This window comes from Oncorhynchus tshawytscha, linkage group LG07 (genome assembly GCF_018296145.1).
Source record: "Oncorhynchus tshawytscha isolate Ot180627B linkage group LG07, Otsh_v2.0, whole genome shotgun sequence".
Classification (NCBI taxonomy): Eukaryota; Metazoa; Chordata; class Actinopteri; order Salmoniformes; family Salmonidae; genus Oncorhynchus; species Oncorhynchus tshawytscha.
The window spans coordinates 12,214,475-12,229,793 of record NC_056435.1 but is presented as its reverse complement, the minus strand read 5'-3'; the positions used below and the strand labels follow the sequence as shown (position 1 = coordinate 12,229,793).

The window sequence follows — 15,319 nt, the reverse complement described above, 5'->3', positions numbered from 1 at the left end:
ACAAACCTGCCAAGAGAGGGCCACCCATCAAAACTCAGGGAACAGGCAAGGAGGGCATTAATCAGAGGCAACAAAGAGACCAAAAATAACCCTGAAAGAGCTGCAAAGCTCCACAGCAGAGACTGGAATATCTGTCCATAGGACAACTTTAAGCCGTACACTCCACAGAGCTGGGCTTTACGGAAGAGTGGCCAGAAAAGCCATTGTTTAAAGAAAGAAATAAGCAAACACATTTGGTGTTCGTCAAAAGGCATGTGGGAGACTCTTTCCCCCCCCCCAAAAAAATGGAAGGAGGTACTCTGGTCAGATGAGACTAAAATTGAGCTTTTCGGGCCACCAAGAAAAAATAATGCACAAACCCAACACCTCTCATCACCCCGAGAACACCATCCACAGTGAAGCAGGGTGGGGAAAGCATCATACTGTGGGGATGTTTTTAATCGGCATGGAATGTGAAACTGGTCAGAATTGAAGGAATGATGATGGTGCTAAATACAGGGAAATTCTTGAGGAAAACTTGTTTCAGTCTTCCATAGATTTGAGACTGGGACGGAGGTTCACCTTCCAGCAGGACAATGACCCTAAGCATACTGCTAAAGCAAGACTCGAGTGGTTTAAGGGGAAACATTTAAATGTCTTGGAATGGCCTAGTCAAAGCCCAGGCCTCAATCCAATTGAGAATATGGTGTATGACATAAAGATTGCTGTACACCAGTGGAACCCATCCAACTTGAAGGAGCTGGAGCAGTTTTGCCTTGAAGGATGGGCAGAAATCCCAGTGGCTAGATGTGCCAAGCTTATAGAGACATACCCCAAGAGACTTGCAGCTGTAATTGCTGCAAAAGGTGGCTCTACAAAGTGTTGACATTGGGGGAGGGGAATAGTTATGCACACTGAAGTTCAGGTTTGTATTATTTCATGTTTGTTTCACAATAAAAAAAAAACATTTTGCATCTTCAAAGTGGTAGGCATGTTGTGTAAATCCAATGATACAACCCCCCTAAAAAAAATCTATTTTAATTCCAGGTTGTAAGGCATCAAAATATGAAAAATGCCAAGTGTGGTAAATACTTACGCAAGCCACTGTACATACTGTATTTTATACCATCTATTGCATCTTGCCTATGCCGCTCCATCATTGTTCATGAATATATTTATATGTATATATTATTCCTTGACTTAGATTTGTGTGTATTAGGTAGCTGTTGTCGAATTGTTAGATTAGCTGTTAGACATTGCGGCACTGTCGGAATTAGAAGCACAAGCATTTCGCTACACTCACAATAACATCTGCTAACCATGTGTATGTGACCAATACAATTTGATGGAAGAAGTGGTGAGTCATTACTTTGGTCATGACTGAGTCCTACTTCTCCTCAGAGTCTAAGGCTCAGACACCAACTTCCTCTCTCCTCTCCAGTGTTCTCCTCGCTCAGTAGTTTTATGGCCTGCAGTATAAAACTTCTCTCCCTCAGCTCCACTGTGGGACTCGAAGTGTCCCGCTATTTCATGCACCACTTCCCTCTTTTTAAGAGGCCCAACACAGGAAGCGGGTATTGTTTGGCCCTGTATACTGCAGTGTAGTGTTGTCACGATACCCACATTTTACAAACGATACGATACCAGGCCTAGTATCGCGATACCACGGTGGGGAAAATAATTCTGTCGCCAAGCATCCTGTTTGCCTTGTCCTGGACGCACACTTGTTCACGTTTTCTAATCGTTCTCCAAAAATCTGTCACTGAAATGTGAACACATTGAATTTCAGTTCACTGTTCAGTGTCCAATGGAATTCTGCATAGAATGGCTGATTTGCACATATTTGCAAAGGCCTACCTACTCTCTTTAGTTAACACACAAACTCTCCCTCCCTTCCTCACTCTGTCTCCCTTACACACACACACACACACACACACACACCTCTCACACACCTCCATTCCAAGACACGGCCTGCAACGGAAACATGCGGTCTCTCCTTCACTGCAGCCGAAGTGAGTAAGACATTTAAACGTGTTAACCCTCGCAAGGCTGCAGGCCCAGACGGCATCCCCAGCCGCGCCCTCAGAGCATGCGCAGACCAGCTGGCCGGTGTGTTTACGGACATATTCAACCAATCCCTATACCAGTCTGCTGTTCCCACATGCTTCAAGAGGGCCACCATTGTTCCTGTTCCCAAGAAAGCTAAGGTAACTGAGCTAAACGACTACCGCCCGTAGCACTCACATCCGTCATCATGAAGTGCTTTGAGAGACTAGTCAAGGACCATATCACCTCCACCCTACCTGACACCCTTGACCCACTCCAATTTGCTTACCGCCCAAATAGGTCCACAGACGATGCAATCTCAACCACACTGCACACTGCCCTAACCCATCTGGACAAGAGGAATACCTATGTGAGAATGCTGTTCATCGACTACAGCTCGGCATTCAACACCATAGTACCCTCCAAGCTCGTCATCAAGCTCGAGACCCTGGGTCTCGACCCCGCCCTGTGCAACTGGGTACTGGACTTCCTGACGGGCCGCCCCCAGGTGGTGAGGGTAGGCAACAACATCTCCTCCCCGCTGATCCTCAACACTGGGGCCCCACAAGGGTGCGTTCTGAGCCCTCTCCTGTACTCCCTGTTCACCCACGACTGCGTGGCCATGCACGCTCCAACTCAATCATCAAGTTTGCGGACGACACAACAGTGGTAGGCTTGATTACCAACAACGACGAGACGGCCTACAGGGAGGAGGTGAGGGCCCTCGGAGTGTGGTGTCAGGAAAATAACCTCACACTCAACGTCAACAAAACTAAGGAGATGATTGTGGACTTCAGGAAACAGCAGAGGGAACACCCCCCCATCCACATCGATGGAACAGTAGTGGAGAGGGTAGCAAGTTTTAAGTTCCTCGGCATACACATCACAGACAAACTGAATTGGTCCACTCACACAGACAGCATCGTGAGGAAGGCGCAGCAGCGCCTCTTCAACCTCAGGAGGCTGAAGAAATTTGGCTTGTCACCAAAAGCACTCACAAACTTCTACAGATGCACAATCGAGAGCATCCTGGCGGGCTGTATCACCGCCTGGTACGGCAACTGCTCCGCCCTCAACCGTAAGGCTCTCCAGAGGGTAGTGAGGTCTGCACAACGCATCACTGGGGGCAAACTACCTGCCCTCCAGGACACCTACACCACCCGATGCTACAGGAAGGCCATAAAGATCATCAAGGACATCAACCACCCGAGCCACTGCCTGTTCACCCCGCTGTCATCCAGAAGGCGAGGTCAGTACAGGTGCATCAAAGCTGGGACCGAGAGACTGAAAAACAGCTTCTATCTCAAGGCCATCAGACTGTTAAACAGCCACCACTAACATTGAGTGGCTACTGCCAACACACTGTCAATGACACTGACTCTACTCCAGCCACTTTAATAATGGGAATTAATGGGAAATGATGTAAATATATCACTAGCCACTTTAAACAATGCTACCTTATATAATGTTACTTACCCTACATTATTCATCTCATATGCATACGTAGATACTGTACTCTATATCATCGACTGCATCCTTATGTAATACATGTATCACTAGCCACTTTAACTATGCCACTTGGTTTACATACTCATCTCATATGTATATACTGTACTCGATATCATCTACTGTATCTTGCCTATGCTGCTCTGTACCATCACTCATTCATATATCCTTATGTACATATTCTTTATCCCCTTACACTGTGTATAAGACAGTAGTTTTTTTTGGAATTGTTAGATTACTTGTTCGTTATTACTGCATTGTCGGAACTAGAAGCACAAGCATTTCGCTACACTCGCATTAACATCTGCTAACCATGTGTATGTGACAAATAAAATTTGATTTGACACACACCTCTCCCACAAACACCAAACAATTTATTAAGGAGCACCAGAAAGAAATAGGATTTTTTTTAAATATATAGTTTAGGCTTACATTAGGCCTATATGAATGCTACCATTGAAGCACATCTCATGAGTAGCAGACACTTTTCCTTTCTTGCTGTGCCAATCAAATTTGCATAAACCTACTGTCAAGTTACCAGCTTGTTAGCGATCAAGGTAACATGACTGAACAACCAATAATTAGTGACTCGGGATTAGTTTAAAATGGCCCGCTTGTGAAATTATATAAAAAGTGTGTGAATCATAATACGGGAAAAAAAGGTATCGGTAATATGGGTCCATTTTTTTGGACCACTTAGGCTACAGACACGCCATTTTCTTTACTGTAAAGATTCAAGCTTGCCTGTCACAAAGCAGGTGCTCCATTTTCCGTCTCTGCCACTCAGAGGCTACATGACAGAACTTGCAAAGTCTACTCAGACTGCTCTGTGCTCTTGGTTATATCAGATGAAATTATACAACGTATCAACATTGCTCGCTTTACGCACTGCTCCAATTTAACAAAATGTACAAATCTAATAACAGAAGACTCATCAGGATCTGCATCTCTGCTCGACATCACGGCTAAATTCGATTAAAAAAATTAAACTGACAGCAGGGCGGAGAAAAGCAGGTGATTGAGGGTTGGTAGGGGACACTGCTGGCTGATTACAGCTGTCACGTGATCATAGCAGGAAAGTGAAGTGGATATTACTGGACCTGTGCACACAAAAGACTAGTGGCTTTAAACTTAGCTGAATTTATGAACTAAACTGACTTTATAAACATTTTAAAAAGACACTTTAGATTCTTTAGATTTATAGAGCTGAAACAGTTGGTGGTATCAAACGAAACAGTGCCAAGGCATTCAAAAATGTTGGTATCATATTTTGGTACTGTGATATTACCGTGCAACACCACGGCAGTGTCACTCACAGCTCAGGGGGCAGGACAGGACAACAGTGCAGAACAACATTCTACCTGCTCATAGGACAACATGGATTGTCTCAGTTACACTGCCTCTGCACATTTCCACTGCTCAAACTAATATAGAGGCCAAACGGAAAGGGTGAGAACAGTGAGTGTGAAAATAGTGTCCTCTACCCATCTTGTTTGTAAATTGTCAATGCTCTCTGACTGTCTAGCTTTCATTTAGATTATTTTTTGCGAGCTGGACCCAGTTAAGAAACTGTATGAATGTAGATCCACTATCATTTCAACACAGTTTCTATTGGGTCGAGTCATTTTGTGTTGTTCTTGCTGCAGTTTGACGCGACTGTTAGCCGTAGTTGGCTAGCTAGCAAGCAAGGGATAAGAGTGTTGCCAGCCAGCATGGAAACTGAACATTTAGAACAAACGACTGGGTTGTGTCCATAGATATAGAACAAAAATACTTCACGATTGTGTCTGGCAACATAACTGATGGCTTGGCTAGAAACAGATGTGTTGGGACTAGGCCTATATTTTCATTGATGGATGAAATAGTAGCATATAAACACATTTATCAAAAATAACGTTTTTATTTCATTTGTAACCCATTGTAGAAAAGCCATTGTACAGTGAAGGTTGTGCAAAACTACCTTTTTAGCACGGCTGTGCTGCAGTCATAGGTACGAGGTGGAGCAGAGCACTGTAGATCAGCACATCCCTGCTAAAAAAGTAGTTTTGCACAACCTTGTGTGTACAATTGCTTTATTCAATGTATTTTTACCCATCTACCAATAGGTCCCCTTTGTGAGTTATTGGAAAACCTCCTTGGTCTTTGTGGAATACAATTGTATGTGTAGGGTGTGTAGGGTACAGAAATGAGGTAAACAGTATTATTGCAGAGTGAGTCCATGCAACTTATGAAACTTGTTGAGCAAAGTTTTACTCGTGAACTTATTTAGGATTGCCATAACTAAAAGGGGTTGAATACTTATTGACTTGAGACATTTCAGCTTTTCATTTTTAATTAATTTGTAAAAATCTCAATAAACAGTGACCCCAAAATTTGGTAGCACAACAACATGTGGAAAAAGTCAGGGGGTGTGAATACTTCCTGAAGGCACTGTATGAATGCATAAATGATTAGTAACTAATGCTTTAGGGTGACATGGGGCCAAGGCCCTCTCATTGAGCCCGCAATAGCAGATGTGTGTCCACTAAGCCCTGAGTACACTAAGTCAGGCTTATGGCTGTTTTCTCTGTGTCTGAGCTGACCATGTTAACTCCAGGGGAGGTTGAATATATCCCTGATACACAACAACCAACCAGACAAAGCAATAATAAATCCTGGGCATTACTCTTTGGGCTAATTCTTCCATCGTCATTAAGTGGATGAGGGAATTACGATGATGAACAAAATGTGTGTGGAACTGGAAGTCGATGTGTTTTTGTTCTCCGTCTTAATTGGGGCATGGGGTGATGGGACAGTGTGAGGGGTAATAATAGCCCCCCCACTTCACCCTCACTAGCAACACCTAGACACCCACTCCGGTGTGAAAGTCCTGTGCCACTACCGTTATGACATTTCTGTATTGTTGACGTCCAAAGCAGTGACACACTGGAGGACAAAAGTGGCTATGACAAGTTGAGGGACTGTCATCCTAGTAGGGCTAGGGCCTAAAAATGGTCAAAGACTCCAACCACCCAAGGCAGAGACTGTTCTATCTGCTACCGCACGGCAAGCGGTACCGGAGCGCCAAGCCTTGGAACAAAGCTTCTACCCCAAAAGACATAAGTTAATCAAATGGTTAACTGGACTATTTGCAGTGGCAACCTTATTTTATTCTCATCTATTATAGGTTTTTGCACTGACTCTCTTGCACAGGATCCATGTACACTCACTGGACTGACCACATTCCCACATATACTACACTGGACACAATCATGCATATTGACTCCACACACATACAGTGGCAAGAAAAAGTATGTGAACCCTTTAGAAAAATCTGGATTTCTGCATAAATTTGTCATAAAATTTGATCTGATCTTCATCTAGGTCGGAACAATAGACAAGCACAGTCTGCTTAAACTAATAACGCACAAACAATTATACATTTTCATGTCTTTATTGAACATGCAGTGTAAACATGTAGGGTGGGAAAGGTATGTGAACCCTTGGATTTAATAACTGGTTGACCATCCTTTGGCAGCAATAACCTCAACCAAATGTTTTCTGTAATTGCAGATCAGACCTGCACAATGGTCAGGAGGAATTTTGGACCATTCATCTTTACAAACTGCTTCAGTTCAGCAATATTCTTGGGATGTCTGGTGTGAACTGCTCTCTTGAGGTCATGCCACAGCATCTCAAATGGGGTTGAGGTCAGGACTGACTGGGCCATTCCAGAAGGGGCATTTTCTGTTGACTTCTGTGTTTTAGGTCGTTGTCCTATTTTATCACTCAACTTCAGTTGAGCTTCAATTGGCGGACAGATAGCCTTACATTCTCCTGCAAAATGTCTTGATAAACTTGGGAATTAATTTTGCCGCCAATGATAAGCAGTCCAGGCCCTGAGGCAGCAAAGCAGCCCAAACCATGATGCTCCCTCCACCATACTTTACAGCTGGGATGGTTTTGATGTTGGGGTGCTGTCTTTTTTTCTCTCCACACATAGTATTGTGTGTTCCTTCCAAACAACTCAACTGTAGTTTCATCTGTCCATATAATATTTTGCCAGTAGGCTGTGGAACATCAATGTACACTTTTGCAAACTTCAGACGTGCAGCAATGTCTTTTTTTGGACAGCAGTGGCTTCTTCCGTGGTGTCTTCCCATGAACACCATTCTTGTTTTACCTATCGTAGAATCATCAACAGAGATGTTAGCATGTTCCAGAGATTTCTGTAAGTCCTTAGCTGACACTCTAGGATTCTTCTTAACCTCACTGAGCATTTTGCACTGTGCTCTTGCAGTCATCTTTGCAGGACGGCCACTCCTAGGGAGAGTAGCAACAGTGCTGTACATTCTCCATTTATAGACAATTTGTCTTACAAGGATTTTAGAGATACTTTTGTAAACATTTCAAGCTTTATGCAAGTCAAAAATTCTTAAACGTAGGTCTTCTGAGATCTCTTTAGTTCGAGGCATGATTCACATCAGGCAATGCTTCTTGTGAATAGCAAACTCAAATTTTGTGGGTGTTTTTTATCGGGCAAGGCAGCTCAAACCAACATCTCCAATCTTGTCTCATTGATTGGACTCCAGGTCAGCTGACTCCAATTAGCTTTGGAGAAGTCATTAGCCTAGATGTTCACATACTTTTTCCAACCTACACTATGCATTTTTAAATTATGTATTCAATATAGACAAGAAAAATACAATAATTTGTGCGTTATTAGTTTAAGCACACTGTCTATTGTTGTGACTTAGATGAAGATCAGATCAAATGTGATGACCGGAGCACCAAGGTTCACATACTTTTACTTGCCATTCGCTGCTGCTACTCACTGTTTATTATCTATGCATGGTCACTTTACCTCTACCTACATGTACATATTACGTCAATTACCCCGTACCCCTGCACATTGACTCGGTACCAGTACCCCTTTTATATAGCCTCGTGATTATTATTTGAACTGTTTTACAATTTTTCCTTTCGTTTATTTAGGACGTTTCAAACTTTTTCTTTACTCTGCATTGTTGGTTAAGGGCTCGTAAATAATTATTTCACTCTAAGGTCTATATTTGTTGTTTTCGGTGCATGTGACAAAATCTGATTTGATATGGCCTAAATATTAGGGCCGAGACCCTACCAGTAACGCGATCCTCATTAGTATCATGGCAAGGAAACAAAACAAACTGGATTTACGTTATTTAGAAAAACAGCCCTAATGTTGGAAGGAAACCGTATGTTGTCATTCAGAGCCACGTTTAGTTGTTTTCCAAGCTACAGCACACAATAGTTTACATACAGCAGGTTTTTAAATGACCAAATAGGTGGCCTGCTTTGTGTTTTCAGTTTTGCCATGGAAAAAACATTGCGAGTCACAACCCTACTAGTTAAGGTGAACAGCATCAAGTGGGGCTGACTAATGGCACAGGAGTATTTTTTTCTGGATCAAAAAGGGCCTTAGGTGGTGGGCGTGGCAGTGGACGTGGCAATGCCAAATCGTAGTGATGAAGAGAGTTGAAAACACCTTTTATTGAACTGCTACAGAACTAAAGAAATATGGTAAATGATGTATGCATAAATTGCAAGACAGTCTCACTGTGTTTTTGATACTCACATGGATGACAATACTAAAGATATATGGTGGACAATATTATGCATTGGGAACAATAAGATTTGGAAGACAAAATGTATTATGACTTTTTGTCCACTTAAACATTTTTGTTTTAAATGAATCAAACGGGGGAAAAAATATATATTTGAATGCTGGACTCCAAAAAAACTAGTTGACCTACAAAAACTTCCATGGACACTATTAAATATGTAAATCATGTAGCATAATAATGAACCCATTTATTGATGTGAAAACACATTTGTAATCATATCTATTATTTATAAAAAATAAAAATAAACTTTCATAAAGATTATTTTACACGCAAAAAAAGTTATGAGCGCTGTCGACACAGTTGAAATTGAGAAAACGAGAGGCCCCCCATCTTTTCTTTAGCAATTTTAGCATTTAAGACAATTTCTTGCAGTTCAATTCATTTTTCCATGGAGCCAGAATACAATTTTGCAGTTTTAACATACATTTTCCTGCAATTCTACACATTTAGCAATGGACCTGAGAGAAAATGTTGCCGTTTTTAAAGATAATCTCCTGCAATTGTATGCATTATGCCATGGCTAATGCTGCGTTCTTGTGCTCAAACTTAACCGGGACCTCCTACTCCTCTTTCTATTCTGGTTAGAACCAGTTTGCACTGTTCTGTGAAGGGAGCAGAACACAGCATTGTACGCAATCTTCAGTTTCTTGGCAATTTCTCACATGGAATAGCCTTCATTTCTCAGAACAAGAATAGACCGACGAGTTTCAGAAGAAAGTTATTTGTTTCTGGCCATTTTGAGCCTGTAATCGAACCCACAAATGCTGATGCTCCAGACACTCAACTAGTGTCTGATTTTTCCTGCACTCAATTTTTTTTTTACAGACTTAAACGTACAAGGGTTACATCAGAAGAATCCCTGCACAGGTGGGGTGGTTATTTAAGCAATCAAGTGACTTATATAGGTGTCCTTGAGGTGCTCAGTAGAATACTAATAGTGGCAAAAAAAGCATTGTGAGAAAAAGCAATCAAAACTAGAGATCGACCGATTATGATTTTTCAATGCCGATACCGATTATTGGAGGACAAAAAAAAACTATACCTATTTTAAATCGGCCAATTTTTCTTTCTATCTAATAATGACAATTACAGCAATACTGAATGAACACTTATTTTAACTTAATATAATACATCAACAATATCAATTTAGCCTCAAATAAATAATGAAACATGTTCAAATTGGTTTAAATAATGCAAAAACAAAGTGTTGGAGAAGAAAGTAAAAGTGCAATGTGTGTCATGTAAAAAAGCTAACGTTTAAGTTCCTTGCTCAGAACATGAGAACATATGAAAGCTGGTGGTGTCTCTGATGAGTCTTCAATATTCCCAGGTTTTAGGTTGTAGTTATTATAGGAATTATAGGACTATTTCTCTCTGTTCGATTTGTATTTCATATACTTTGACTATTGGATGTTCTTATAGGCACTTTAGTATTGCCAGTGTAACAGTATAGCTTCCGTCCCGATAAACTAGTAGTATCATCAAACCATGTGTAGTTAACTAGTGATTATGTTAAGATTGATTGTAAGATAAGTTTAATGCTAGCTAGCAATTTACCTTGGCTTCTTGCTGCCCCACGTAACAGGTAGTCTGCCTGCCATGCAGGCTCCTCGTGGAGTGCAATGTAAGGCTTGGAGTTTGCCAAAAGGCACCTAAAGGACTCTCAGACCATGAGAAACAAGATTCTCTGGTCTGATGAAAACAAGATGTGGCGCTTGGCATTCAGGCCAAAGCATTCAGTCTGGAGGAAACCTGGCACCATCCCTACGGTGAAGAATGGTGGTGGCAGCATCATGTTGTGGAGAGGTTTTTCCGTGGCAAGGACTGGGAGACAAGTCAGGCTCAAGGGAAAGATGAACAGAGCAAAGTACAGAGAGATCCTTGATGAAAACCTGCTCCAGTGTGTTTAGGACCACAGACTGGGGGCGAAGGTTCATCTTCCAACAGGACAATGACCCTAAGCACAAGGCCAAGACAATGAAGGTAGTGGCTTTGGGACAAGGCTTTGGGAAAACTCCCAAAATACAAGTGTTCCAAGCTTGTAGCGTCATACCTAAGGAGAGTAGAGGCTGTAATTGCTGCTAAAAGTGCTTCAACAAAGTACTGAGTAAATGGTCTGAATACTTATGTAAATGTGATGTTTCAGTAAAAATAATATACATAAATTAGCAAACATTTCTAAAAAAATGTCTTCTTGCTTCGTCAGTATGAGGTATTGTGTGTAGATTGATGGGGGGGGGGGATTTAATACATTTTAGAATAAGGCTGTAACTTAACAAAGTGTGGAAAAAGTCAAGGGGCCTGAATACTTAATGCACTGTACAACCAAATTGAGAACTGTGCAGCACACACAGTTCTTTCCACCATCCCCAAGAGAGGTCCAAACTGCATGCAGAGTATTTGAGGGAATCCTACTCCAAAACTGCAGCACCAACATCAGAACTATCGCTCATCAAACTAACATAACCTTGGATATAAGGGAGTTGGTGTTTAAAAAAACAGACGACTATATAACTTGTCAATCTCGGGCCCACAGATCCTGCAGTGAATGCTGTGCAACCGATTGGTAGTCTGGTGACCAAAGGGCAGCACTGGTCCACTGGTCAATAATCAAAAGGTTGAGGTGGGGAACGGGGCACTGGGGTAGCGACAGCATCTATGGTGCACGCCAAGACAAGGGCATTGCCTGCATCTTTGAAACATATCTGGCTGTAACCTACATCATGTTGCATTTGCAGTATAATTGTGCTGAAAATGGACTGCAGTTGACTGTGTGGACTGCTGGTGGGTAGATTTAATGTGACACTTTTCTGTTGAGGACCTGAAATACCATGCTCCAGCCAATGTCAAGGCAAGGTTGCCCTGTAGCTGAGCAACCCAGGGCGATAGGAGCGCTGCAGTATCAGCAACAGTGAAGCCAAAGCTCTTTCACATACATGCATGCATGCACGCATGCGCGCACACACACACACACCTGTTACCTATCAGTCAGCCCATAAGCCCCGATGCGGATCAACATCGTCAAAGGTTAATGTAAAATCGCAGAAAAGATTAGGAGGTTTGGTGGGCCGTTTTCCCTGCACTAGTTGGCATCGGAGGCAATTCAATTAACTTGATAAGTCTGGAATTCTCTCTGCAATAAGCACACCATGTTCAGCCCTTAGAGGAAAATTCCCAGATCCTACATCAGCACAGCCCCAGTTCAAAAGCCAAGTCAATACTATATGCATTGAAAATCTACCCACCCGTCAACAAGATTGCATTTCCTATCAGACAGCGCAATATTCTGTATTTTCTTGCCCTGACTATGGTAGGGCTGGGTGATACGGATAAATGATCATGTCAGGTTATTTTCTTTTGATGACAGTATTTTGTGTTTTTGAAATTTGCTTTGAGTAGTATGTGAACCTAGGGTGGCAACACATACATTCAAAGGGATTTCAATGGGTTTCTCCATTCTGATTGTTTAATACTGTTCAATTAAACCAAAAAGAATTTCCTTCATTTTAATCAATTCCTGCACTCATTTGAGAATTTCCACACTGCCACGTAGGGCTGCACAATATGAAAAAAAAAAAATCTAGACCTTATTTTTAACCAAATGTTGCAATTTCAATTTGACTTGTGCTTTACATCAAAACACTAGGGTGAACAGTTGGAATCATGGAAATAGAATGTTTATTCAAATTGTATATTTAGAATATAACAGTGGAGGCTGCTGAAGGGAGGATGACTCATAATAATGGCTGCAATGGAGTAAATGGAATGGTCATAAACGTGTTTGATATGACAACGAATGAAAATGTCAGGGAGGAGTTATTGTGACAGGGTAGGAACCAAAGTGTTGGTCAGTGTTTTATAGGAGACCATATAATCTTTGGCTACATTAAATGTTTCTTCATGTTGACAACATATTCATGCTTTGCCTATTCCTCTTTGATTTAAAAGATACTGTTGCACAAACAACACACTGATTTAGGCCTACACCGTCACTGGTATCAGGCTGTATAGCTAGCTACGTTTTCTTTGACTCAGTACATTTAATAGCTAGCTAGCGATTAGCATTAGAGGCTAACACAATTTAGCTAAAACATGCCAAGGAAAAACAAACTCGTTGTTTGCAGATGTAAGAAAGTAAAAACCCATAATGGTCCATGCATCAATACTGGTATATACCACCCAGCCCTACTCTATGATATTGAATAAAGCTGATGAAGAAAAATACAAAGCCCCATTTGAGAGGGAGATGCAAGTCCAGCAAAGCATAGTTCCAACTAGCCTTTGCTGTTAAGATGTGGTAAGACAAAGCAGAAAACCAAATAACTGAATTAGCACACTAACACTAATCATTGGCACCAGAGCAGTATAGTGGGTCTCCTACAAGTCAAACAAAACTCCGCAGGCTATAACACTGGAAAGCAAAACTACAGTGGCAAAAGGATTCTATGCTGTGACCAAAATCATATTACAAAATCAAAGCATGTCACTTCCTTCCTTGCCCCTCAAATAGAGATAATTTGGGGTAGGGTATCACTGCCAACAACAAAGTTCAACGCACATTGATCATTTATATGATCTTTCTTGACAGCTAAACTGGCATGGCTTCTAAACAGCATCAGACAGTGGGGCTAGGTTTAGATTGGCCCACAGGGTGTGTGAGGCAATGCCAAACATTGCTGTTAAAAATCATGCCCTTTCTTTCTTTCTCTGCCGGTCTCTCTCTGATAAATACACACGCAAATGCACGCGTAGTGGCATGGCGAGATGTCAGACAGAAATATCCTAGAGTAGACATGTTTGTGAGGGATATTCATTTCATTAGCTAAACAAAAGAAACAACATAATCCAACCTGTGCAAGACTAATGATGTCAGGGCAAGGGCACAGCACAGTTCTTGTTAGACATGGCCAGGTCTAGAGCCTTCTTTTCTATTGCAAATACAAAGCTATGGCCATGTCATTCCTATTGAAGCTAAGCATAATATTTAAATTCTTAAGAGCCCACAGCACAAAATAAAGCATACCTAGCTAGCAAGCTAACTGGCAGCTAACTGTCAATGCAGCTTCGTTAGCTAGCTAGTCAGTCTGCTAGCCGGTTGGCTTATATGATTGATCGTTAGCTAGTCTGAGTAGTCAGGCTGTAATACATAATTAATTGGTATATGCAGCCGGACACGTGTGAAAAATCTTGTAAAATGTTCCTTACAAACCAGAATGTTGCAAAAAATGACATTGAAACTTATTCTACCGGTTGTCTGTGCAGTTGTGCAGTTTGTCCTTCAGCTGCTTGAAAGTTGGGGGTAATATCCACAGGAAAGAATAGTTTATTATTTACCCAACTTTTTAGCAGTAGGTAGGTATGCTTGGGTCAATATCTATCGACGAGAGAACCGAATATCAAATATATACCTTTCCCTCAGTGACGAACCCAACCATATAATAATATGTAGCTACCAACTTGCGCTCTAAACAGTCGGGTACACAATACTTTCCTGTGGATATTTTGTCTCATATTAAGAGCATCTGAAGGGAAGGACAAACCACACAGGCAACCGGTAGAATAAGTTCAAATATACAACATTCTGTTTTGTAAGGAACATTTACACGATTTTGCACAACTGTTTCAGCCCGTATATAATTTACCAATTAATTGTGCATTACAGTCTGATTAATCCGACTGGTTGCTAACTAACGTTAACATCACATTCAACACAAATTAACTTGGTTGGCTAACTAGTTAGCAGGGTAAGGAAACATCATACACTAAAATTCATACAATGGCATCTGACTGGGTTAGCTAGCTAATAACACGAAATGGGTTGATAATCGCTGCACTGCACTTTCCTACCGACCGTCTGGTCTGCCCCCTACCAGCTAACGTTACTGTTACCAGTTAGCGCGAGCCAGGCTAGCCAGAAATTCTTCCAAATTTGTACTGATTGATTAACAGATTTTTCTTACCTCATCATTCGTTTTCCATTCTTAAATAATTGATAAGCTACGGTACTGTGTGTACTTATAAGATAAAATCGAATGGTCGATTTAGCGATATATTTTCCCTTTAATTCCAAATTCCCTTCCACCATGGGCCCGCCGTAAGGCTAAGCAAATTGGAAAATGGGGTACTACCGCGAGATGTTGAGATTT

General features: G+C 41.5%; 1 protein-coding gene across 5 annotated transcripts in view; it reads right to left on the bottom strand.

Moving 5' to 3' along the window:
- itsn1 (intersectin 1 (SH3 domain protein)) overlaps positions 1-15,294 on the bottom strand; it is a 70,280-nt gene extending 54,986 nt beyond the window's left edge. For 4 of the 5 annotated variants that reach the window (XM_042324110.1, XM_042324112.1, XM_042324113.1 and 1 more), the window contains exon 1: positions 15,134-15,294. The gene's annotated coding sequence lies outside the window, so the exon portion shown is untranslated. The remainder of the gene's footprint in view (positions 1-15,133) is intronic. The other variant, XM_042324114.1, reaches the window with a different exon arrangement.
- Positions 15,295-15,319: the final 25 nt, after the last annotated feature.